Here is a 26582-nt window from a genome sequence, read left to right on the forward strand (position 1 = left end):
GATGTTCCTGTGCTCCAGGCCGGGGCTGCCACCCCTCTGGCGAAGGCGATCGAACCGTCCCCTCGGCCGAGATGTCCAGTGGCTTCGACAGCCGCACTTCATCATCCCCAAAACCAGGGGTCGCTGCATACCTTGAGCAGCACCTTGCAAGGGTGCCGTTCGGGAGGCGCAGAAGCGCGTCCTGGTGTCTGTCAGACGCCAGGAGTGGTTCATGACAACTGACCGCATACTCTCATGTACAGTTCCCTCGGCACTGTCGAGGGGCTGGCATGTCAGTAAACGGGTCAGCCGGGAAAAAGAGAGCAGCTCTCCCTGGCGCGGAGCTCCCCCTTTTCCTGGTAGAGAACTCAACACTGTCTCCATGACGGCGTGCTCGCTCACGAGCACGCACAGTCAGTGCTGAGCTGCTTGAACTTTCAGGCAGCAGCCAGCGGTCCCCTGAAATCAGTTTCAGAGGCTCCTGGGCATGGTGTCCTCGGGGGTGGCCTGTCCCCCTCGGGTTGACGCACATGGGACCGCGACAGCACTGACTACAGAGATGAGTTCCCTGGAGAGCGTGGCGCGCCGGCAGTAGGCGTATCGTCATTACACCTGCTGCCGTCGCATCCTAACCCCGAGCAGGTCTTGAGGCCGGTCGTGGAACGACAGACGCCTCCCTACGGGGTGCGGGTGCGGTGTGCAATGGGCGCGCAGTGTCGGGTCGCTGGACGGGCCCCCGCCTGCGTTGGCAGATCACTGCCTTCAAGTTGCTAGCTGTCCTGCTTGCACTGATGAGGCTCCGGCCTCTCGTGCAGAGCCAGCATACTGGCCCGGACAGCACGACCGGCGTAGCGTACTAAACCTCAGGGTGGCACTCGCTCGCTGCAGTCATCGCAACTCGCCCAAAACGCCTCCTCCCGTGGAGACAGCAGGTGGCAAAGCCCCTGCAGGTCACATGCCCACCGGGCGTCCTGAACCAGACAGCCAAGCGCTCTCTCGTCAGTTGACACCCCGTGGGAAGTGATGACTCCACCCCTGCGGGCTGGCCTGGGTGTGGTTTGGGCGGGCACAGGGGGACCTGTCGCCTCCCTGAACACCACCCAGTACCGCTGGGCATTCCTTGGACGAGGACCCCCTCGACACGGAGGCCCTAGCGCGCAGCCTCCAGTGGAGACAGCAGGTGGCAAAGCCCCTGCAGGTCACATGACCACCGGATGTCCTGAACCAGACAGCCAAGCGCTCTCTCGTCAGTTGACGCCTCGTGGGAAGTGACGACTCCACCCCTGGTGGAGACAGCAGGTGGCAAGGCCCCTGCAGGTCACACGCCACCGGGTGTCCTGAACCAGACAGCCAAGCGCTCTCTCGTCAGTTGACACCTCGTGCGAAGTGACGACTCCACCACTGCGGCCGGCTTGGGTGTGGTTTGGGCGGGCACAGGTGGACCTGTTGCCTCCCTGAACACCCCCCAGTGCCGCTGGGCACTCCCTGGTCGAGGCTCCCCCCTCGACACGGAGGCCCTAGCGCGCAGCTGGCCGCGGGACAAGCGGAACTACGCTTCCCCCCAGTGAGCTTCATTGCGCAGGTCCTGTGCAAGGTCTGGGAAGGGAGTATCAAGTGCTGCTAGTTGCGCCTTACGGGCCCAACTACACTTGGTCCTCGGAGCTAATACTCCTGACGACAACTCCCCCTGGCCAAATCCCCTGGCGAAGGGCCTACTCGCAGGGGATGGACACGTTGTGGCGTTCGAGCCGGACCTCTGGGTCTGGCTCCTGGATGGGACGAGGAGTTCCTGGATGACCTACCCCCCTCAGAGGTGGAGACTGTCACTCAGGCAAGGGCCATGCCCACAAGGCTGGATGCCTTTAAGTGGCGCCCCTTCTCGTCCTGGTGCTCTTCTCGAGGAGAAGACCCGCGGAATTGCTCGCTCAGGAACGTGCTGTCCTATTGCAGGAGAGGCTGGGGAGTAATCTCCCCTTCCACATTGGAACGTGGGTACCCGCTGTCGCGGTTATCACGTACCAGTTGCTGGTGAGCCTCTGGGGCGGCATGACCTGATTATTAGGTTCCTCTAGGGCGCGAGGGGCTAAGGCCTCGTCCGCGCCCCGTACCCTCTTGGGAACTTAAGGTGGACCTTTGGGTCCCCTTTTTTCGGGCCCTGCCGAGAGCCCCTTCCTCGTTCTGCGAGGGGGGTTGGCTCTCCTGCTGGGGCTCGAGTCCATCCAGAGGGTGAGGCACCTGCAAGCATTCCGTGTCCACCGATTGCCAAATTTCAGGCCCGGTGACTCTCACGTGATCCTGAGACCCCGGCCGACTTACGTGCCCAAAGTTCCGCCGCCCCCCTTTGGGACTAGGTGGTGAACTTGCAGGCGCTCCCACACCGGGAGAAAGACCCAACCTGTACGTGGGGTGTCCAGTAAGCGCATTGCGCCTCTACTCGAACCACACTGAGGGCTTCAAGGCCCTGAGCAGCTCTTGTCTGTTATGGAGGTCAGCAACGGGAGTGCTGTATCCGAGGAGAGTTGTAGCGCTGGGTCGCACACGCCGTCACTACGGCGTGCCGATCCTAGCCCGTGCCCATTTGAGTGACGGTACACTCCGCTCGGGGTGTGACCTCCTCGTGGGCATCGGCTTAGTGCGCCTCTCTGGCAGACATCTGTAGAGCTGCGGGTTGGGCTACGCTATACCTCGCAGAGGCTTACAACCTCCGTGGGGAGTCGGCAGCTCGAGTCTTGCCAGCAGGTGAGACCAGCAGTCGTGGGGCGTACGCCTGCGCATAGCGCCATTCCCCTTCTGAGGTGGACCAGTGCGCTATGGGCTGCCTCCCTTCTTTCCCCAAGGGTGAAGAATAGGCAGTCCGTCCATCCATCAATAGCACTCAGGGCGGCGGGCTCGGCGGAGCAGCCCTGCCGCCTATGGCCGGGTATCAAGCTGAGTTATTACATATAGCTCTAACCGGACCTAGTGCCCCACACGTAGTAACCCCCCACTAGGGTGGTTCCGTCTGAGATGTCGTCATGAGATGGTTCCCCGCGTGGCAACCCATGACCTCCCCAGGTGGACATCCACCTTGCGGCATTCCGCACATACCTCCCATGAGTTCTCCCCTATTTGGTGAGACCATGTTGGTGTCTCCACTGTATTCCCCCCTAGGGTGGGAAGTGGTCTCCGTACGCACGTCCTCATTGAAGGAACAGCGCTTACCCAGTAGCCCTACGACTGGATGGCCCTCGCCAATGGGGCCGTCTGAGTTGGCAGAGGGCAGGGGCTACTCATCTTTGCCAAAAGCTCTGGGAGCCCCTGCCTGCCCACTGGAAGGTTACAAATTTCGCGATAGCGCTCACGTGTGGCTCGCCCAGGCCGGTCAACGTCGCTTCGCTAGAGATTGTGACGCGGCTAGTGCCGTGGCGTTTTCCATAGGAACCCCATCTGTCGGCTTCGACACAACGTCGAGAGACCGACAGAAAGGGAACGTCCCGGTTACGTATGTAACCTCTGTTCCCTGATGGAGGGAACAAGACGTTGTGTCCTTCTTGCCACGACAATAGCCGTCCGCTGCAGCAGTCACGAGATGCTCTCAGGCTCCTCAGCACAAAAGGTGAATGAATGAGCACGCCGGCTCCCCTTTTATACCCGGATATCCGGGGGCGGAGCCCGGCATGCAAATTTCATTCGCCAATTTCATTGGCCTTTTCAAAATAGTCAGAGACGATTGGTTCTCAAGGGCGAACCCCATCTGTCGGCTTCGACACAACGTCGAGAGACCGACAGAAAGGGAACGTCCCGGTTACGTATGTAACCTCTGTTCCCTGATGGAGGGAACAAGACGTTGTGTCCATCTGTCGGCTTCGACACAACGTCTTGTTCCCTCCATCAGGGAACAGAGGTTACATACGTAACCGGGACGTTTTTATGTATTGCAGTGAAGCTTTAGATTTCATCCATTATAACTAAGCACCCCAAATTGCAACACTTTATCAGTAACAGCAGCATATTCAAAACAATACCATCATCGTTTGTGTTACGGGTTTTGTTCATAATGAACGAATAATGAAATGTGCTGCAAAAGTGCCATTCTTGCTGAATTTAGCAGTAAATTGTGACCGATATGACTCTGGCATCTCCGGGGCATTTATGAATCACCAGCATGAACTGAATCTGCCCAGATCTCATGTCAGATCAAATAGCTCCTGAATGTACTCCACCGCAGAACATATCAGAAATATATTGAAGGGTTTTGAATGAGGCTTTAAATTTCCTTTTGTGTAGTTTTCACAGTGTTTTTTCCTACAAACCCTGTTTTTAGTTTTGAATCTTATTTTCACTGTTAGCTTTGGTTAAGATCATGCTGATTATTTTTTTATTAACACTGAGAATGCAAAACTTTTGGAAATATTTTTAAATCGTTTTTATACCAGCTATGTCAACGCAGCCAGCAACAACATTTGCTTAATAAGAGCAGAAAGCGAATGTCTGCACCTTGAATCCTTGGCAATGAGAACCAAATGCACTGAGAATAATCACAGAAGGATTGAGGCTTTGAAGCCGCACAGTATGTGCAAGTGTCAGGAGAGGATGGGGGTGTCTGAATGAAAAGATGCCTTCGGTCGAGGACTGATGGCTTCTTCTCTAGTGGCCCCCGGTGCTGATTTTAAGGTTATTTTCAGACGGAAAAGTCACGAGGCTCCTCTCTTGAGCATTTCAGAAAATCCCTTTAATGCTCAGACGTGGTATGTACAGATGCACGAGTCCAGATATGTGTGTGGCACCTTTAACATATGGTTTCAGCCAACCTCCTTGCTGCAGATCAGCAGGGACAAAGACCCGGTGGCTCAGTATGAGAATCTAAAAGAAGCTGTTTGTCTCTGTGATGAAGCGTAGCGCAAAATATTTTGACCACGTAATAAATATGACTTTAATTTGGATAAGAAAGAGAGGCATTGTAGTATTGTGTTGTCATTCAGAGAGATATCTATCCCTGCTACTCGTGGGATCATACGCACATATGCCATGAAGAGAAATATAATGAAAGACCGTGTGATTTCAATGCAATCTCATTTCTTTATGTTGTGCGATAGGGGGAAGAGAACAACAGAGGGGGTCTCTGTAAACGTGATTTCACATCTGAGCGAGTCTGTCTTCTTTAGACCTGGAGGTAGGAAAACGAAAAACACACTGTTTGTTTCCCCCTAGTGAGACGAGGAGAGAGAAAAGGTTGAACTGTTGGACCTCCCAAATAGCCAGAAATCACTCCGAGCAAAAATAAAGGCATTTAATGTACAATTTGCTGCATTTCTGAATTGATTTTTACGGATGGGGGCTGATGGGAAGCCTTTACAAACCTCAGTTCTGGCATACAACCAAGACATATTCAGGCAGGGCAAATGGATTTCTTAGATGTACAGTGTTTAGATTTGTTTGGATTATTTTGCACAAAACAAAGCCTTCACAGAGTAGATAAAGGCTGTACTGTCACTGTCAACATTTGTGTCATTTGTTTCTATTTTATTCCTCCTTAGGAACTTTAGCATTTACTCTGTAACGCTTTAGATTGCAGCCCTCAATGTAACCGCGTAATTACCCAGGATTTACAGCGTAACTACTTGTAACAATAATGTACCTCTTCAGTACATATATGTAGGTAAAGGGTACCAATATGTTCAGTTTGGGGAATAAAGGGGTAAGAGTAAGGAAAATGTAAAAAATACAAACCTAAAGCGTTACCATTTACTCTTAAGATTGACGCCTTATACATATCCCAATACGAGAGTCAAGTAATTGTTCAGCCCTGAATAATCTGCCTCAAAATACCAATGATGTCTGACATTGTGGTCTGGATATTCTAATTGGTCTCTGAGGGCCGGACGCAGCATCTGTGTAATTGTGATGTATTGTGCGGATGTTCAACCATATGCTAAAATGGATTTCATCTCTTGTTATTTGTAGTTCATCAGACACAAAATATGGTGGCAGATCTGCTGTGGTCGGGTATTACTCACAGCAGATGTACACATTTCATTGTAAAACAAATGGTGTCTTTTAGGGGGCTATTTCTAGATTGACTCATCGGGTTATGCTAATTCATTCATCATGGCCTATAATGAAGACAGGTGGTGTTTGAACAGTTTTGGCATTTCAATCTATCGCTGTCAAAATCTGGTAAATTGTTTCAGAAAAATATTGTAAATAAATAATAAACCGGCAAACGCTTTATAGAACAGATCGTTCAGAAAACCTTTCAGCTGTTTAATGTAAATACATAGTTTCAGGGGCAATTCTTGGATTCCCATTTATGGAGGGCAGAGACCCCAAGGAGGATATTATAGTAAAAAAATAAGATAAACGTTTCACTTACAGGGTAGGATGATAAACTTGTTACAGCATTCCATTGTTTTGCATAGATGGGTATAACATTTGAGTACTGAACTAGCCAAATACGAGTCTTCCTGAACAAACACACACCTGTTTGCTGTATAAACACAACATTTCACTGTTTGCATTACTAGCGCAAACCTCTTTCTATGTTCAAGTGCAAACAGAAACAGAACAATTTACAGGTAACCAGAAAACAACATATAACTTTAAACTTACATTTACTATCCATATTAGCAATATAACCAAAACAGGTGAGGCTGGAGTCAGTAAATCCCACAAACATTGTAGCATGTTTTATATGGACAGTTACGTTTTCAAATGAAAACAGCAAAACATGATTGTTTTATAAAGTAGACTCTACGTTCATATGTGTTAAAAGCTTCATTTTCCGGAGGAAACAACTGTGGTGTGGTGAGGGGTGCAACGAAAATGTGACATTTTGTAAACTGTATTTATGACAAAGAACTGCACAGATGCAGATATTCTAACAATCAATCGAAAAACACAGACCTTGTCTTGTCTTCTGCTCCTCGCTTTGCTACTGCGGATAGAAGAATGCGCTGAAAGACGGGGAGGAGCCGAAGTCTGCCGCCGTTTTCGTGTGAAATTTAAAGGGGACTGAGGCGATCACGAATTTGTGTACAGTTTTACCGTTTTTACAATTTTTAGAGGGGCTGAGTAGAAATGTGCATCATTTCAATGAGAGAAGAAAGTCTTACATTTGTTTCTGCAAGAAGAAAAAAATAGCCCAGAGTGGCTTTTTTTGGAGAATGATTATAAAAGCATGTGCATTAAATGAGTTCTATTATTTTTCTTGACCGACCAAAGCAATATTACTTTTCTTTTATACACTTTGTATTTCATTTGAGATTTTTGAAATCAACTTTTAGTTGTTCCACACCAGACAGAAATCCAAACGTTCACCATTCCGTAAAACCAGGTTGTTTGTCTCCTCAGGATTTGGGTATTGAAATGTAACTCATGTGGCATTTGCAAATTTTTACATCATATTTTATTCCGTCCTTTAATGTACCATCCAACAAGATGGCATTTACATACAGTACACGTGAAACATCAGTCTATTTTATGTGGAATATGTCATTCTAAAATGTACAGGTAGCTCAGATATGATATTCCGTTGTGTAAAGTTACCTCCTCCACCTGTCAATATTACAAATGTCAAACAAGACTCACAGCACTTTAAAGTTGTGCACTTAGCGTTCGCTCTATAAAAGCAAATTGCAGATTTGCAATGGCAGTGTAAGACTCCTTTTGATACAGGCACTTACATAAACCACAAAACCAGTGTAAAGAACGAGTAAGCGTTGTAGAATGGAGAGAAAGCCATTGTCATTTACCATGTCTGGATTTTGTGCCGCACCTTGCTCGAGGGAAATCATTCATTTATCTGCAACGTTCTGCCTCTTCGTGGGAAAATTTGCGTTGGAATTGTAATATATTCCAAAGGATGGCCCCAAATACAGATTTGTGACAATGAGATTAATGTACGTCCTTCCTGTTACGGCACTCAAGGATTATACAACAACGGAGCTCTCATAGGGCCAACTGAAGCTCTGTAATGACTTTTGTGCCTAATCTATGGAAGATATCTTGAGTGACGCGGACAGTAATTAGTTTTTATATGGAGTATGTAGGGTGGAAGGATGAACAAGCCGTTCATCAAAACAGTTTCTAGTCTTTGGTCATAGCTACGAGCAGTGTCTATTCACAGCATATGGACCTCGGAATTGTATTCATGATAAACAAGTCATCTAGGATTGTTTTCTGGAGCATGACAAAGTGCTTGATCATTGCTAATGTATAAGGGGATTCTTTCAGGATTGCAAGTATGAAACCACAAGGACATTCGACTGTCTACCGCTGAAAGCACCCTAAGGAGCGGTGCAACGTACACTACATCCTTGTGATATAGAGAGAGAAACACACAGCATAAATATTACACAAGCCGGGAGAATCGATTAACCCTTGAGCTCAAAGACATCAAAGGCTGTGTTTTCAGGTATCACCAGAGCCTTGTTCCACACTAAAACTTTTCAAGTGTTAATGAAACAAGCCTATCCTGTGTGTTCTCATAATTCACATGTCCGATAACATAGCATGCAACAAAACAGATATTCATAAAAACAGAGGCTTAAGAGACCAACCATCACCTAATAAAAGAGAGAGCGTGCATAGTTTGATGCTGTACGGCTATCTATTTTTGGATCAAAACAGCTCTTGATGTTTGGCTAGCTATTAATTAAACATGGCCCGTATCATATTTTTGTATGTACTGTGCTCTGTGGAAGATTAATTTCCTCCATATTTTCCCTTACGGTTGTGAAAGAGAAAAGCATGGCACTTTGGAGTCTAATCAGGAAAACGAAAACAAAAGGGGAACTAATTATCTCCAGTCCTCGAGGATGCAGGTTTGCTCGGGGAGTTTGTGTTTCTCTGAGCTTAAGTAGCCAGGAACGGTGATAACCTCTTAACCAAAGATAGATGCTTTTTCTGTTTGCAAACACGGGCCGCTGGTTGATGATGTAACTGTTATTTCCAGGGGCGTCATGCATCTTTTGGCTTCATAGTTGTGACTCATCCAGTGCTTTCAGTGAGAGAAACAAAGGAGGAAAATCCTTATTAAAGTGTAAGTTCTGTTGGCGTGCTGATGCAGTTTTCATTAAGGAGTAAGGGGACCTTTGTTCAAATCCCAGTCTAATATGGAGGAAAGATGAGAGGTAGTTCCCACATACGGATATTGTAAATATTCCCGCAACTTTATGGCCAAAAGTCACAACAGTGTGTTCTTTAAAATGTAAAAAAGTTTGTTTGTAAAAACCAATGTCAAAATTTTCATGGGTTTTCACATTTTTATTATGTTTTGTAGTAATACAAATCTTTTGTTGTTGTTATTATTACTTTATAAAAAACATCTGCAATTTGATTGATATTAATTGGAATGCACATTGAAAAAATATTCTATCTGTCAATAGTAAATATAGTCTGCAAGTTATGACATTTGTTTTTTTAATAGCTGTGATAAACACCACAGTAAATCACAAAGTCACAAATTAACAATATAACGTATCTTAAACAAACATTGACAGGACAAAAGTATTTAAGCCGCATTTGTGTTTTAAGTTAAAATAATTGTCATATAAAATATACTGGGTGATGGCAACTTATAGTGTGATAATATGCAAATGCTAAAGAAATTTAGATTTCAACGGTGAACATGAGTTCCTCAACAATATTTTAGTTTTCCTTTACAAATATTTTTACATTGTACAAAAACCCTGTGAAAATAGTAATATTCTATCCGCTGGCGCTACAGAACAATCCCATATATTTTATATATATGTTTTTATATATGTTATTTAAACCCGGCATGAAAATTTGCAGTCAATGTCTGTATTTTTTTCAGCATTTAAAAAAAACGTCCTTATTTTGAAAGTTGCATTCAATCTGAATCAAATCCCCTCTCAATGGATTTACAAAGCACAAATCTTCTTTGTAAATTCTACAAAGATTTTACACAATCCCACTAAAGCTGTATCAAGCAAGGACCCCTGAAGTATCCAGCACTCCTACAGCTAGAAAGGCATCAGTTGACTTCAGAATCACGCCGCAGTCTTTGAGCGAGCGCGGAGAGCTGAGAATCCTTAATGCATCTGTTCGTGTTGCAAGGCTCCGGATCAATCGCTCTGATAATCTCTGGCTGAGAATGAAGTGAAGGCCTGCAGTGTGTCCAATCAGCCGACTGACAGCGTTGCCAGGAATGGATGAAGGATAAGTATTGTCATCAGGACCATTAGTGTGACTGGACTCTAATTCAGCTGAGGTAATTCCACAGACAATGAGTAAGACCACTGGAGCTCTGTTGAATAATACTGCGCTGCTGAGACCATCTTTTTACACGATAACATCTGAACATCCAGACTCTATTCACTCCCAGTGCACAATGCTCAGCTCCGGAGAACAATAAAGCGTCTTTTCACAAACCAGAATGAATTAGCGCTGACATTTCATAATTTGAAGTTCTGCACAAAATAATACGGAGCAGATGAGACGGAACACGCACGTTTCAACCGTTTCTCTCCACTCAGCTGACAATTGTAGCACACCGTCACAGACAAAAGACTACTTTGTCGTGCCATTGATGAATTTATGATTAACGTAGTTCATTTTGCTATCGTTCCTGTCAATCAAACTCAATTTACGAGGTCCATGCTGAAGAGGAGGGATGGTTCAATGCATATGGCTGAGCCGTCTCGTCTCTAAAGCATGTCACAAGGCCACCCATTAGAGCCTCTATTTTTGTTGGGGTGGGTCGCACGGGGTAAACTTTCACAGCACCAGTTTGCATACTGACACCCTTTTGGGTAAACAATTCCTGTAATTCCGTATCACATGAAAGGTAGGAAGATAAAATGTAGCTTTTAGATGCACAGGGTCACCCTCAGTCTCTCCCCCCAGTGGTGCTGTAGCTTGTTCGTGGTGAGAGGACATGGTCCTGGCTGGTTGTTTGGCACGGAGAACACTTAGCTTTGCCCTGCAGGAGGCATGATGGGAGTGAAACTGCAGAGCGAGGCGTTCCAGTGTGTGTTTAACAAGCTTCCTCTCACCTTCCATAATGTGCAGCTCATATGCCGTCGTCCTGCTGTACGGTACCAGACGGCTCTCTCCCATGCTTCATCTCTAAGGTTACGGCTCTGTAAGCGTAGCGTGAGAGAAAGCTATCTCCCAGCTCTTTCATGCATTAATTCCTGGCCATTAAAAAATTCGCCATTGATAAATGTGGAAAATCAATTTGCCGGTGTTGAATCTCATCCGCCGGCTGCTCATTAAGCCTCTCGCTAGCCTGTTTCCATCAGAGCACATTGTGCCTGTGCAGCTTAATGGCTGATGGAAAGTTTGGTACATACACGTGGGCACACATGCCGTGTCAGCTTTTCCTTCACCTTTTATGGGTGGATAGAGGGGATATGACCCCACTAATTAAATCGCAAACCTTTCCAAAGGATGGCAAAAGAAAAAGTTAAAGCGGTAAGTCACATGACATTTACAGCTCAGGGGATTGGCTAAACAAGGAAGAGAGTGCCCACTATCAAGTATGCTAGCATGCAGGTCGCGTACTTACTGTAAACCTGTGCCAACAGAGCACTGAGCTGCCATAGTGATGAACGAGAACGCTAACGGATAGCTCTCTACAGAAATTATGCTCAGACAAATACATTGCAATTCTATTTGGTGAACAGATTACACACTTCACCTTTAATAGTCTGAAATGAAGTTACGAGAAGAAGGAATCCTAAGGAGTCACATTCGATCACCGAGGCAGAATTCTGAGGTTTTTACACGTTGAGATCGCAATAGCCTTCCAAGAGGATGTGTTATCTATCCTGCACCTAAATAAAACATAGTACTTAAAACTGCAAAAAATGTCCAAGTCTGAGGAATTCCTTGATCGATACTGGGATAATTGCATGCAGGACTCATGCAGACTGTTTGGGCTGTTTACTTGGAGAACACTCAATAATGGAAAGATTCACTTGCGAAGTGTTTGCTCTGAGGGTATTAGTCAACGTCTGGGTATTGATGGGTCTTGCCACAGTTGATTCATTAAAGGGACCTAGAGGAACTAGTAATACACTTGTGGATCAGATAAAGCCACAATGCTGACACGCAGCCAAACATTCGACAACAGAGAGCTCAGCGTGCCCACCTGCCATCAGACATGCATACCGCACACGCAGAGTTAACACGAGCAGCGCCGCGGACCTCACACACAGCGTCCATGCATATTAAATTACATTCGGACCCGTCATGCTTTAAATTAGAGAGAGGCTCCATTTGAACTTGAGACTTATTTCAATATAAATTGAAGTTGGGCTAAATGAATCAGCAAAACAGTGGAGGATGTTGTTTTCTGGGAATTTTTACTAATACGTCTTTGTCATTTTCCGCTCGGGTATTACTGTTTTTGTCCACTTTAATGATATGGTCCTCACTGCAGAACACAAGATCCAGGGGGAAGGTTGGATCCAGATCAAACTCCTCCCACTTTATATACTTTGCAGAGTTAAGTTGCAACCTTTTGGTCGCCAATGTTTGCTCTTATCAGTGTAATCCTAATTTAGTGTACTTCTGTGAGCAATGATCACAGTTATGTTAAACCTACCCTAAACCTAAATCTAATAAAATATGTTATTAAAAAACTTTAGTTACGACTCAATGCGGAAATGTTTGACGCAAAAATTCTGCAGAAATCTGTTGACCGATCCCATCAGAATGGGGGGAGACTGGATCCAACCTAGCCCCCTGGGACTCCCATTCTGCAACGAGGAGCTACTGACTTTAATGGCCACAGTTTCAAAAGTAAAAAAGTATAGCAGTGGTCCTCAAACTGGGGGCCCCACGATGGATCCAGGAGGGCCACAGATTTTGTGGCATTTTATAAAATATAGAAATGTATCATAAATAAAGACCACCAGCCAAAAGAATTGATGTTCCAGCATTGTATACCTGAATATGTTTTTGGTTGAAAGATTTGTTTATTTTGGGGGGGCGCAAAGTGATGGACCCTACACAAAGGGGGCCTTACAATGAAAAAGTTTGAGAACCACTAGAGCATAGAACAAAATTAAATGGACAGATTTAGCACAACTTTATTTAAAGTGTAATTCATAACCCGGCAATGATTCTCAAATAATACTTTATGTATTCATAGCACCGTGACTCTTATCTTTGCATTTTCTGTTTGACTTAATAAAACGTAATTGCCGGTGGCAATCAGTCTACTTCATTTCATTTGGTCTGCGCTACTTCATTTCATTCAAATCATTTAAATCACTTTAAATGGATTGTGGCACAATGAATATAATTTTTCAGACTTTTTAAAAGGAGGATGGGCAATTAACGCTTGTCAATTAGGCCAGTGTCAGACAGAATACATCTCAAGAAACATGAAAACACTCCCTCAGAGGTGATATCTTTAAATGAAAACCTGACATCATTAGACTCGATCAATTAAATATATCTGAGTGGAAAATTTTAGCCTTTTTTCAGACAGATTAGATATCAAATGAAAGCTGTAAATTGAATAAACAATGCAACAACACTGCAACTCAGATTCAGTATTACAGACTCCTTGAAATTCAAATCTGTGGTGATTTTTAGCTTTTGGATCATATAAGCTTTAAAATAATTTATGCTAGGATCTCCTAAAACATTGACAGAGTAGATAAAAGTACTTAAAATTAACCATAAATGTGACTAACTTTGCACTAGACAGAATTTTGTCTAGTCCCAGCAAGACATTCTGTTTCAATAGAAAAATTTTAATGCGTGTTTTCATTTGGACCTTTAAACAGATCGCTAAAATCGTATGATGCTTTTGAAATGGCTTAAAGTTGCAATCTGTAACCTTTTTTGTGTGAAAAATAAACAACATCAGTTATTAAGCAAATACATGAAAAGAAATTCAGCGCTGAAAATAGTCTCCGTACCATCATTTGCTATAATAATGATTTATAATTTGAACTGTTTAGTACGCTTTCACATGAAGTGTCAGATTGACATAATTTCACTTCAACCCACGTGAAGATACCTATATAAAGTAACCTGCAATTTTACATTTCAATAATATCGATAATAGGCCAAAAGTTACAGTGTTGTGCAGCTTTAAAAAGAAAAAGGAAATCAGCCTAGAAACAGCAGCCAAGAAACCTGCTATGAAATCGCATTGCCATCCCCCCCGGCAGACAGTCTCTGCTTGCCGTATTGTTTACGTGCATCTACGCTAGGTCCTCCACATTAGAATGGGATGGCTAAGCCAATGGACTCCCACCGTTTCTATCATGGCCGGTGCTCCGACAATCCGACAGCAATGACACGCCAATCAATGCTTCAGGAGAGATTGATGAGCCGAGACTATCGGCTAGCAAAACCGTCTGGAGTTGACCAAGTCCCGATCTATTCACAAGATGAGATTCAGCTATTCTCTGGTAATCCTGAGCCTTGTATTATCAAAGTGATTCATTACACAAATCTAACAAACGTGAATTACACTGACTGGATAAATGGCCATCAGCCAAAGCCACAGAGAGCCACCGCGCAAAAAATGCCTCGTCATTTACCACGCTGGTTACGTGATGTGGTGACGGCCGGTGAAACCACGGTACATCTGTGAGGGTGAATGTAAGGGGCTTATTACAGAAAATGTGCTTTGCCTCAATGCCGGTTGGACTGCTGCCGTACAGAGTGACGTGAGTAATACGCATTTAGAACCCCACACTTATCAAAAATGGTTCCATTGGTTACCTCACTTGTAAGTTGCTTTGGATAAAAGCATCTGCTAAATGACTAAATGTGAAAATACGTCTTTACACATCATTAGACAGTCTTATCTACTATTGCTATTCATCAACCAGTGGCAGAAAAAGAACAAAGAAAAATTCTTTAACTGTTAAATGTTTTGCTAATTTCTGTGATGGTTTCTACTGGGTTTTTAAAATGAATGTTACAAATTCAAGTTAGGATTTTATTCTAGGTTCATGTCAATTTATTTCATTAATTTAAATTCAATTAAAAAAGGTTGCAAAGATAGTTTGGAAACAAAATGAGGAAACTATAAAAAAATGGAACAAAAAATATAAAGCAACATCTATGGCAATAAACAAGTGATGATGTAGTGATGTACTGCCTTCAAAGTACATAACATAACCACAGAATGCATTATAAAAAATGTTCTCTATTTGTGGTAGTTTGACCCAGGATAGCCGCTTCACTGCCCCCCAATAAAACAAATAAATATAAAATTGGCATTTAACTTGTATTCAAAGTGTATTACTATTAAATAACCAGCATGTTGAATTCTGAGGAATACGTAAAATGTCAGAAAAGAGCACAGGCAGGTCTTGACTCTACCTGTGTATTGTAAATTAAACATAACATTTGTCAGAATAGTCAGGAAAACCCCCACCTCGCCGAGAATGAATAATATACCTGAGCAAGTCATATCAAATGGAACTTAAAAAGGTATTTGTCTCTGCTCTTGAGTAATCCAAATGTTTTTCTTTCGCAGCAAATGTATTATTCATCGAGCCTTTAAAAGCCGCGGTAGAGATTGTGGGCACCTGAGTGTGCTTCACAGTACAGTATGGAGCTCAGCGTTTCCACATTCATGCTGTTTAACATCACACATCCTCTCATGGTGACAAATACCCTCCAACACTCCGGAAAATCACAACAGACTTGGACACCGCTCAGATACATCCCAGGCGAAACGGTGTTGCGCGGCTACTGTGAAATACGGCGTTTGGTCCTGTGCACTAGGGCTTTAGATAAGACTTGAATGTTGGCCAGATTGCTTGGGATGCAAGATCGCAGTGAAGGATCGGTCTTTCTCCAGCTCTAAGGATTTAATACCTCTATTGATTTCTCCAGTTTAAGAGAGAGCTTTTCAAATGGCATCAGCAAATGAACTTAGAAACTATGTCCTCCAGCGTGCCTTTGAACTCTGGGGGTTGATGAAGAGCTGCTGCTCATTGTACATGAAATTACATTTTAGCAGAAATGCTCTCTGAAATACAAACACCAAAGGTTACGGTCCGAGGAAGCGCACAAGACAAGCCAGGGGATGGAGGACTAATTTGTGCACATATAGGGACAGGTCAATCACATAGACAGCTCCCGGGGGTTCGTCTGGAGTTTACAATCTGTCTCGTGTGACGTGATGTAGTTTTGATACAGCTGAAGCTTTTGATGATGAGTTGTGTGTTAGATGGTATCATTATCTCTTCTCAACTGCCAGCTGTCATGGATCGACTATTCATTTTTTATGCTATATATGGCATTGAGAACTTTATTTGCCAAAGTTAGACAAGCACACGCAACTCTTACGCAAATAAATGAGGGCTTTTTAATGTGCTCTACTGTACTAATATTTCACATTTTTACCATTTTAACAAATATTTTAACATATTTCCTTTATTTAAATAGTGGTTTGGCCATGCAAGACTACTCTGACTAGCTTTTATAGTTTGTACGCCTCTTCCTTCATTAGACTTTGACATCTTTGATGGATTTTGGACCACCAGTCACCCCCCTCTTCCTCTAGATCTAATGTGAATCAGTGATACCCTGTCACATTGGTCTCTTCTGTAATGAATGTGTTTGACTTTTTACTGTTTGCCTTCAGAATGTCTCACTTGGTGGGAGTCTGACAGTGATTTGTCACTATGGCACCGGGTGTTTTTTGCCAAATTCATTAGAACAATGAATCCACAAGCGAGCAATTCCAGTAGGAGCCAGCAGGACGGTTGCACGCCCAAATGACTCGCTTGCCTAATGAGTGACCGTTCACAGTGTCTTTCGTTTAATTAGTTTTCCATGCCTTCAGTCAGTAAATAAGTTTGAAATTTACACACCCAACTAATGATGCTTTAAATGTCCCTTTTGTCGTTGGTTGTAAGAAATGAATTGTATCTCTGTTGTTTCTCTTACTGAAATTTTTGAACCGATGCATCCCTTCATTTACATCTCATTTTAGGGTCAATGTCTAAAACACATTTTATTTCTGTAAACTGATGTATTTCAGAGTGATACTGAGAGACATGAGGTTGAATTATGAACATATTTGGGCAACATATTGGAATATACATTAAGAATGTAAATACAGTAGGGATTCAATTTGACTCAACACTAAAGAATTAAACTAATATATGACCCTGGACCACAAAACCAGTCATAAGTAGCACAGGTATATTTTAGCAACAGCCAACAATGCATTGTAGGGGTCAAAATTATCCATGTTTCTTTTATGCCAAAAAGTAGGTAAAGATCATGATCCATGAAGATACCCTGTAAATTTCCTATAAATGAAAACAATGCAAATAATATGTCTGAAAACGCCACAATCTTTGCCCACTCAAGTTTAGTATATGTAAAGGTTAAATTGTCTGCTTTTCGGGTTCGGCTACTCCAAAACGTCATTACAGCAGAACTTCAATAAAGAGCCTTAAAACAAAACTGTTTCTGCTTAGCAACAACCTGCTTCATTGCCTCTGATGGACAACTTCTGATGGACACCTTTTATCAATATTTAGATTTTATTTCACCTTCAGATTCCAGTTCTATCTCAACCAAGTATTGACCTTTCCTAACAAACATACATCGATAGAAAGCTTTATTTAGCATTCGGATTATGTATAAAACTCAATTTCAACCCTTTTGACTGCTTTTGTGCTCAAGGGTCACACATTACTTATAGCCCCCCCCCCAAAAAAAATCTATGAAAAATATGATAAAGCATTGCATATTTCATTGTTTCAGTAAAAAAATATACCCTACACCTGTCCTTATCAGGGTATTACTACTCAACTATATTTCAACTTAAAAATGAGTAGCATACCTTTTTATTATGCTTGGGTCGATGTTTAGGCTTTCTTTTCTCCCCTGGCTCTCTTTGCTGTGGTCCCTTTCTCTTTTATTTGGCACAATAGTATCTATGTTATGTAACACAGGGGAACCTTTTGAGAACAACAAAGGACATCTGTCTTTTTAACTGATAAATCCTACGGCAACATCGCGGCTCGAATGAAGAAAAGGTTTGCCAGCTCAGCTCTTTCTTCCAAAACAAAGACTTTCAAACTTTGCAAAGTCACCACAGTCCCCTGTTCCTTTATACATGCCTGGCATACATCACTGGCGTCCTAATCATTACCTGTGTTAACCTGAAATGTAAATGTACAGTACTGTATGGATCGGATTCCCAGACAGGGCTTAAGACTAGTCCCAGACTAATTTAAATGTTAAATGTGTCTTGATCGTATCTTAAAAAAGATAATCGCCATTGTTTAAATTATGTTTTTTAAAACAATTTAATTATCCTAGTCCTGTTTTAAACTAATCCCTGTCTGGGAAATCGCCTTTACGTAGAATAATACAGTATATCCCAGATAGCACAGATATGTCTCAAAGACGTCTGCTAAAGATCTAGAAAACATCTGGTGTTGGAAAATATCTTAGAAAAGGCATTTTTAGATACATTGACATGATTGTATTTAAAAACAGTAAGTCACACAATGATGATGGGTGAAGGGATCTGGCCTGTACCAATCCATCACAAATATTAAGGGTGGGATCTGAACTTGTGAAGTAAAGAGATCTTCCACACCAGACTCATAGATCCTTTTTTCTTAATGCAAATCACTTTTTGCACATGCTGCAATGGAAGAAAAAATGGCCCTTAAGAAGAAGCAAACAGTTCCCTGTAGAATTACCTGTGGATTTGTCTTTACAGAAATCAGGGGGGCTTGCCAAACTAGGAGGGGGTGTACATACTTTTGGTCCTTCAGTGTACTTCACGTTCTTCTCTCAGCTTAGTACACTCAGTTTGACAGGTAAGCAGTAAGCGCTGAGTTCATACAGTGACAGTGAGTGAAGTGTCTCTCCCTCTCGGTTTCGCATGTTTGAAGTCTCTTGCCTGTCGATTCCATTAAGCAACCGAAACGTGAGACAGCAAATTACCCTCGCATGTCACGCCACTGATACGAGCTGTCTGACACACGTCAGTCAAAGTAATGCTCTCAAAGAGTGATCGTGAGATACCCCGACATGTGTTCTGGCCCCCTGTGATTGACTGTATCTGCTGCAGCGAGAGGGACCCGACTCGAGTCTTGAAAGTGGACGTGGATCTAACTGTTGTTGAATCATGCATGAAGCAAAGGTTCCCGGACTACAGGTCGCTTGAGTTATAGTCTTATTTGTGTACTGTGCTCAGAGTCCCCCCTCAGCCCGCCTCTTTCTCACTCCAACTGGTGTAAGCAGCACAGGGGTTCAAACCCTACTGTGACAACTGCGCGATGCAGTCAGACAGGACCTTTACTGCAACAGCGCTGACATGAATCTGTGCCAGCAGGGACAGGGTAGGATGTTTGCTAACAGCAAAGAGCTCTGCACCCTCTCGGCTGTCCCTGCGCCGCGCTGCGCTGTGTAAATCACACAAAGCTCACACATTACGAGCGCTTGCTCTCGTATAATCATTTTCAACATACAAGAAACCATTCCAATGATGTATTCTAGATATAAGAATCAATATCTAATTTAAAAGAACTGATGCAAGTACATGACTGCAATTTCCTGACGGAAATATCTTCTTTTGTGTTCTGCATAATAAAGAAAGTCATACAGGTTTGAAATAACAACACAGTGAGTAAATTATAACAGAATTTGAATTCTTGGGTGAAATGTCACTTAAACTATATACAACTATAACTGATAATAATCTACTTATTGCTTAGAGCAGGGTATCCAAAACTCTTGACAACACCTCACACTCTACTGTAATACAGCAACATCAGTCGAGCTGTACTATAAGAGAAACCCTCCATCACAAACGTGTCTGCAAAGAGCCAAGACTGACACAGAGTCAAAGCCTATGACAGCGTTTAAGAGAACAGGACAAGCCCACAGTGTGTATGGTATGCTTGAAGAGAGTAGCATTGACAACCTCAGGGACTCGCTTTCAGCATTGGATGTACGTGCAAAAGGTTCAGTCGTTTCTGATCAGATATGGGCACCCGCGGAGGCCCCCAGCACTGTTCTCAAACCTGGCTTGATCCACTTTCCCCCCTAAACTTCCACTACAAACCCAGCACTTGGTGCATGACGAATAATGGATTACAGGGATTAGAAGCAAACGAACCTGAGAAGAGCCATATGTTTTGAACCTCCCCCTGACCTAGATGTATGTGTGTGCGAGCGCGAGATAAACTGGCGCATGTGCACTTTGCCAATCGCAATTAATAGGCAAACTGAGAAAGGGGGGTGCCACGGCCGCCACGTCCACGCACGCGTTCAGGGTCGGACACGTTTAGACGGAAGGCTGGAGTTCATTTACAAAAGCTAATTGCACATTGTCTGAAGGGAAAGGATGAGGCAGTAAAAGCAATAAAAGAATGAGTCGACATCGCTATGCACAAATGACGTTAATGAGGACGGTGATCGCGACTAAATTAATCCAATTAAGAAGCTGTTATTCTCAGCCCTCATGAATCTCTGTGTATTCCTCAGAGACACACGGTCACCCTGGAAAGAAAACAGGGACAGGATGGCCAACCCGCCCGTTTCTTATAAAAACATATGCCTACAAATGGGGTCCTTACTCTAGGACAGTCTGGAACATCTGTCTGGAGGAGCAACTGAAATGCCCGGTAACCCGAAGGCTCAAGGGACTGGCATGGGGAAGTCTGTGGGATTACCCGGGGATTAAAAAGCGATAAATGCAGTAACAAAACCACTTTAAGATGACATTTTAATTTTACTGTGCCAAGTTTGAAGGCAGACAATAAAGCAATTCAGTCGAACCCCTGTGGGAGCGAGTGGGTTATAGACAGAGAATAAAAGCAGAAGAAGTGGCCACTGCAGGCCTCCGATTAGCAGGAAGAGGATGAGGAACAAAAGCACTGACTCCTCACCTCCTGAGCCAATGTGAATTGGAGCGATGAAGCGCTTCCTGTCGTCTGCCTCCACTGGCCGCACTGTCACACGCATATTTAAACAAACTCATTCTCTTCCAGTGCCTGCTTAGTTTATGAGAGCAGAAATGTGGCTAAAATAGTGGCCTCTGTGGGATTGCATAAAGGCCCAATAGATTTTAAGAGGATCTGTTGACAGAAATGCAATATAATATACATAGTGTTCAGAGGTGTATAAAGACCTTAGATAATGAAGCGTTATGTTTTTATTTGCTGAGAATTTACTATTTTTATCTAGATTAGATTAGATTCAACTTTATTGTCATTACACATATACAAGTATAGTGTAACGAAATGTAGTTTAGGTCTAACCAGAAGTGCAATTAGCAAGTGCAGGATATACAGTTAGAATAAATACAGAATACAATATTGATAAAATATTATACAGTTATGAAAATATTTTACAGTAGGTATGTTCTATGAAAATATGACAGTAGGTATGTACTATGAACAATATATACAGATGACTATATACTATGAACATTAACACTATGAACATCTACATACACCACCGGTCCACTTGCATGGAATGCGCCATTTTGTTTCTATGGTAGCCCTAAACGGACAAACTGTAGAGCGACGACATCTTAGTATCAGCCACCTTAGTGCTTTGAATGGGAGGGATGGCTTGAGCTGTTAGTTGCATTTCGCCACCTCACTACTAGATGCCGCTACATTGCTCCTTTAAAAACAAATATTAATATGGAAAACTGGACCTGAGAAAATATATAAAAGCTGGATATTAAAAAAGCGAGAACATTTTGTCATGGAAATCATACTGTATGTGAACCAGACTCAATGTGAACTATTCATAAAATCATTTATATACTTTCTGGTTATTTATTGCATATCGTTGATGTCCTGCTGAAACGTTTTAAATCATTAAATACTGTGTTGTCAAAGTTGACAAGCACTTTTTTCATACTTTTCATTGGTAAGATATTTGTAAAACCAAGTGATATACATAAAGTGTGACTAATAACTTTTAGTTAAGATTTATAGCAAAAAAAGGAGCAATATGTGTAACTCCATAAGATTTTAAAATCAATGTTCTTGTTTTTATCTATCTATTATCTGCTTAAACGTTATTCAAAAAAAATTCAAATAATATTAGGCTGTCAATGTTAACATCTCAACGCAGGCGTTCAATATTTTTCAGATTAACATGTTAAAAATATTCCGTTTGTTTTGTCATCCTTTGTCTAGCGTTACATTATGTTCTCATGTTCCTATTCATGTAAAGGCTTTTAAAACACTTAAGCGCGATTTGAAACTGAACGAGTCTGGGACGCGACAAAATGCAACGCGACAGCAGTCCAGTCTGGTATATACAGTCACTGGCTAAAGGCCGCGTCAATGAATCTCTGTCAGAATCTGTCAGACAGCACACCAGAATTGAGTTCTTGTTCGTGCTTGAATGAACAAAACCACACAAGATTATGCCAGAAAGCATGTTTTGTCTAGCATTTATATAAGCACAGACTTCAACGTGTTAAATAAAATCTTAAATGAATGCAGCGTTGTGAAAATGGGAGAGGCGTCAGATCTGCGTAGAGAGACAGCTCTTAAAGGGGCCGCATTCTTAACCTACTGCTGTGGCTCCTGTCCCTAATGTTAATCAAACTAAAAAAAGAAAAGAGGAATTTAATGTGTTTTGTAGCTTTAATGAGAATTCTTCTGTATTTAAGTTCAAATTAAGCATTAGAAACTATAAAGTGTTTGAGAATTTCAGTTTATCCCCTACCTGTTAGACATGAGAGCTCTCACTTACACTCTTGAATGGGTATAATTAATGTTAAAATTAAGAAAAAATGTTGCCTTTCATTCATAAACTAATGCTGTTAAAGAAATCTGTTGCTTCTACATTAATTTAATGTGAAATTATTATATTGTAAAAGTATGTTAAAAATGTATGTTATGTGCAATTAATCGTGATTAATCACAGAAAAAAATTCTGATTAATCAGATACATGTTTTTAATCGATTGACAGCACTAAATGATACATATATTATTAGAAAATATTGAAATCTTTTTTTTTCAAAATAAACTAATCTTATGTCTCAAGTCCAGTGCGAAGTCTAAGATTATGACATTGTTGCTCTCTAAGAACTGAGATTTTGGAAGTCGTAAAATATTTATTTAGTTGTAGGCAAAATCAGCAGCCTTTGATCATTTAGTGCGCCAATGGAAAATTAAGTGGCTTTGCGATGAATGATGATCTGACGTTGAGAGAGACATTGACAAATAGAGTCAGGAACATTCATTTAAAAACATAATCAAAATGTATTCATTTTATAATCACCAAAGATATCTTGTTATTCAGTATTTCCTTACACAGTATCCTATTTTCAAAACTCGTGCTCACTTTAAAGAAATATGCGGGACTGTTTCAGTGGTGCATGTCAATGAGGATGACACAATGTGACACCATCGATCGCCCAGTCAGCACTGTCAACATCCACCCAAGACAAGTCTGTGTATCTTACAGTCTGAGATAAAAGACTGTTGATGTCACAGTCTTGCTTAGGCTTTCATGCAAAATCTCACCCAAGAATCCAACAATCAAAGAGCCTAAAGTATGTACCCAAATATGTCTTTGAAGTGCAGTAGGGGTTCTGGTATGAGAGATTGTATGAAGCAGGTGGGGATCTGAGAACGCAGTAAGTGAACCACGCTATCAGACCTTGGGGAGCACAGATCCGGTCTAGTGCTTCAAGACCCTTGGTGTTTTATGAGTATAAAGGCCTTGAAGCTGCAGAAGCAGGATGGAGAGTCAACAGGGTGTAGCTTACACAGCCACCGAGAAGCTTATCTCGATTCTAAAGGCTAGAAAATCTAAGATCCCATTCACGCACAGTCCCTCTAATCAATGTGGACAGGTAATTCAGATGAGAGCATGAGAGAGCTTTCTCCTTTCAGTTTGGAGCTGCTGCGTGGCAACCGCGAGGCACACAAACCCACACACGCGCACACACTTCTATACCCGCAGCAATTTAATCAAACGCACTTGGAGCAGGCAATAACAACAGGTATTATGTAACATAATCATCCACATGAGCCAAGGCTGAGATTACTAATAACATGAAGTGATGAGCAGAACACTGTTTAAATACCCCCATATTCACTCCCTAATTGTTCTAACCTGCCAGAGATCTCCGCGGCAAGACCCCAGAGAAAACACAACAACGGCTCTTTGGCACGTGAAGCAGGAAAACAAGGACTCGAAAGAGCTAAAACCATTTGGGCAGGATTGGTAAGTGAATTCCCTTCCAGACGAAAAAAAAACCAAGCATATTTGTTTCTGACTGTGGGCACTGGGTGCACACGCTCTGAATGCCACTGGATGAGTCATCAGCATATCTCTATTATGGCCATCAGCTGTGGACCAAGCAGGTGCTTTACTGTAGTGTGTAACGCACCACGCAGGGCACCGCCGCTGTTTCGAGAGGCTCGGCCTAGCCTTTCTCACCTGCTGATGGCTCCTCTCCAACATTTACTACAGTACTGACCAGCTGTTGCAGTATGCGGACCACATCGGTGCTGATGAAACCACACTTTCTCAAATGCAACATTCTGTGAAGGGAGCTGCAAATGAATAAATGGGCTGCAAGTTCAGCAACAGTGCTTTACAACAACAGAGCACTCCATCCATGCTAAAAAATTTAAAGCAGTACATTTGTGCATGAGACCTAGTAGAGTTTGGTTGCATGATTCTGTTATGTCGGGTTCGTATATTTAAAATTCTATCATCATTTACTGACCCTCATGTCATTTTTAATACTGTACGTCTTTCTTTCTTTTGCAGAACACAAAAGAAGATATATTGCAGAACGTTGTAACTGAACAACGGCATTGACTTCCACAAGGAATATCTTTTTTGCCTTTTAGAATAAATATGTTTGGAGTGCACTCCAAAACCTTGACAAAATTCATTTTCAGAAATACAGATCAATGATTTTTATGATATCGTTCTGCGCTTCAGGTTGTGAGTTAAACGAAATACTTTTGCCCGTTTTGAAAGGGGGAGGAAATATTCCACATGTCCTGCCCTAAATTGCTTTTCTATGGGAATTCAGTCTACGCATTTTAAAAAGAACTGCGGATCTCATGGCACTTCAGTGGGTCTTTTACTTTTTTATTTACTTACTAACCATTAAATAAAAGCACTAGAGTGCTTAGATATCATATACTGCTATATTAAAATAAATGTTATATCATATATCACCTTAAGAGACCACAGGATAACAATGGCCTTTAGCTGTGAATATATTCACAATATAGCACAGCGATTTCTAGCTTATTGCTTATGAATGAATTGCACCCACTGATAGGTTTTTGGATGTGCTATCTGCATTGCTTTAGCATCCAATTCACTAAAGGAATTATGCAAATCAGGTAACACTGCAAACAAGCCAAACAAAATTTGTGCTGAACGCAATTTCCACCACCGCGATCTGGAGCCGAAACAGCATCACTCCTCCACTGCGATCCAGAAACCACAACCGGTGCACGTTCACTTGTTTCAGATGCAGACCACACCGCACATCTGGATAAATGCCAGGTCCTAACACTCTTATCATCATTTGATCAACATTTGATGAAAAAACTACACTTATGATGTTTTTCTCTCAAAAGAATGACACTGACTTAGTTTAAGAATGGAAAAATATGGTTCGGTGCATTTAGCAACTTCTTGAGATGGATTTGTGAATTAGAACGTTTTTGAGCTAAAATATGAAACTGTAGCTCAGAACATTATAATAAATAAAGCAAAAAAATAGCTACTCTGCCATTTAAAAATATAACAGGCAATTCCACAACCGTCACAGACTCAGCTCTCAAAAGTGCTTATGTCTAGCTTTACACTTAAATTGAAATTTGCAGCAAGAATGATTTGTACAATGAGCTGTGGCATGGTTAAATATCCCCAGGCTCACTAAGCACGAGTAAAACAAGAAAAAAACAGCTTTCCGCAGGCATACTGTAGTCTTTCAGAAAGTATTTCACTGCTCCTCTACATTTCCCCCAGCTGTACCATGCTTTACCAAAACTCCTACCAGGGGTCAAAGTACATTTGTTTGCATTTGATGTCACGTCAACCTTTTTTTCAGGATTAATTTCCACGTGGAGTTAAAAACTGGCATACAAAAGCCGGCTCCTATCACTTTAGGCCAGCACCGAGTTTGCTTCATTATTCAGTATCAGCAAAGGCAACCAGTTCTCCAGGCAACACATGAAAACAGGCTGTTCAATTCATATGAGTTTTTTTTCTATGTGCCAAACAGACCAAACAACTCTAGGGGTCACACCGAGGTGCATTCTCTTGTCTAGTACAAGAATGTTACCTTTGAGCAGATCAAAGGTCTTCTACAGAGTCCATTGTTCATAGCCCGGGAGGAGTGAACGCAGATGTGCTCCAGCATGAACATCGGCATGACAGAGGCGGTGGTAACCTCAGGGCCCACTGCCAGAATCTTTAGACTGTAACTGTATACCTGGTGCCAAAATTTGTCGCCCACACATGTATATACTGGGCAATCAAATGTATATGAGCTGGTACTATGGAGTATAGCTGTCCTATATGTTACATAATACAGAATGAAGAATGTTAAAGGGATAGTTCACCCAAAAATGAAAATTGTGTCTTCCTTTACTCACCTTTGAGTTATTCCAAATCTGCATTAATTTAC

The 26582-nt window shown here is 42.5% G+C and overlaps 1 protein-coding gene across 2 annotated transcripts in view; it reads right to left on the reverse strand.

Moving 5' to 3' along the window:
• Positions 1-26582, reverse strand: part of elfn1a (extracellular leucine-rich repeat and fibronectin type III domain containing 1a) — a 90608-nt gene that overhangs the window by 46698 nt on the left and 17328 nt on the right. Inside the window, exon 1 of one of the 2 annotated variants that reach the window (XM_079457665.1) lies at positions 6862-6910. The exons of the other annotated variant lie outside the window; for it this stretch is intronic. The gene's annotated coding sequence lies outside the window, so the exon portion shown is untranslated. Of the gene's footprint in view, positions 1-6861; positions 6911-26582 lie in introns of those variants that run through there. 2 annotated transcript variants of the gene reach the window in all.

The sequence above is a fragment of the Barbatula barbatula genome, assembly GCF_947034865.1.
Source record: "Barbatula barbatula genome assembly, chromosome: 5".
Lineage (NCBI taxonomy): Eukaryota > Metazoa > Chordata > Actinopteri > Cypriniformes > Nemacheilidae > Barbatula > Barbatula barbatula.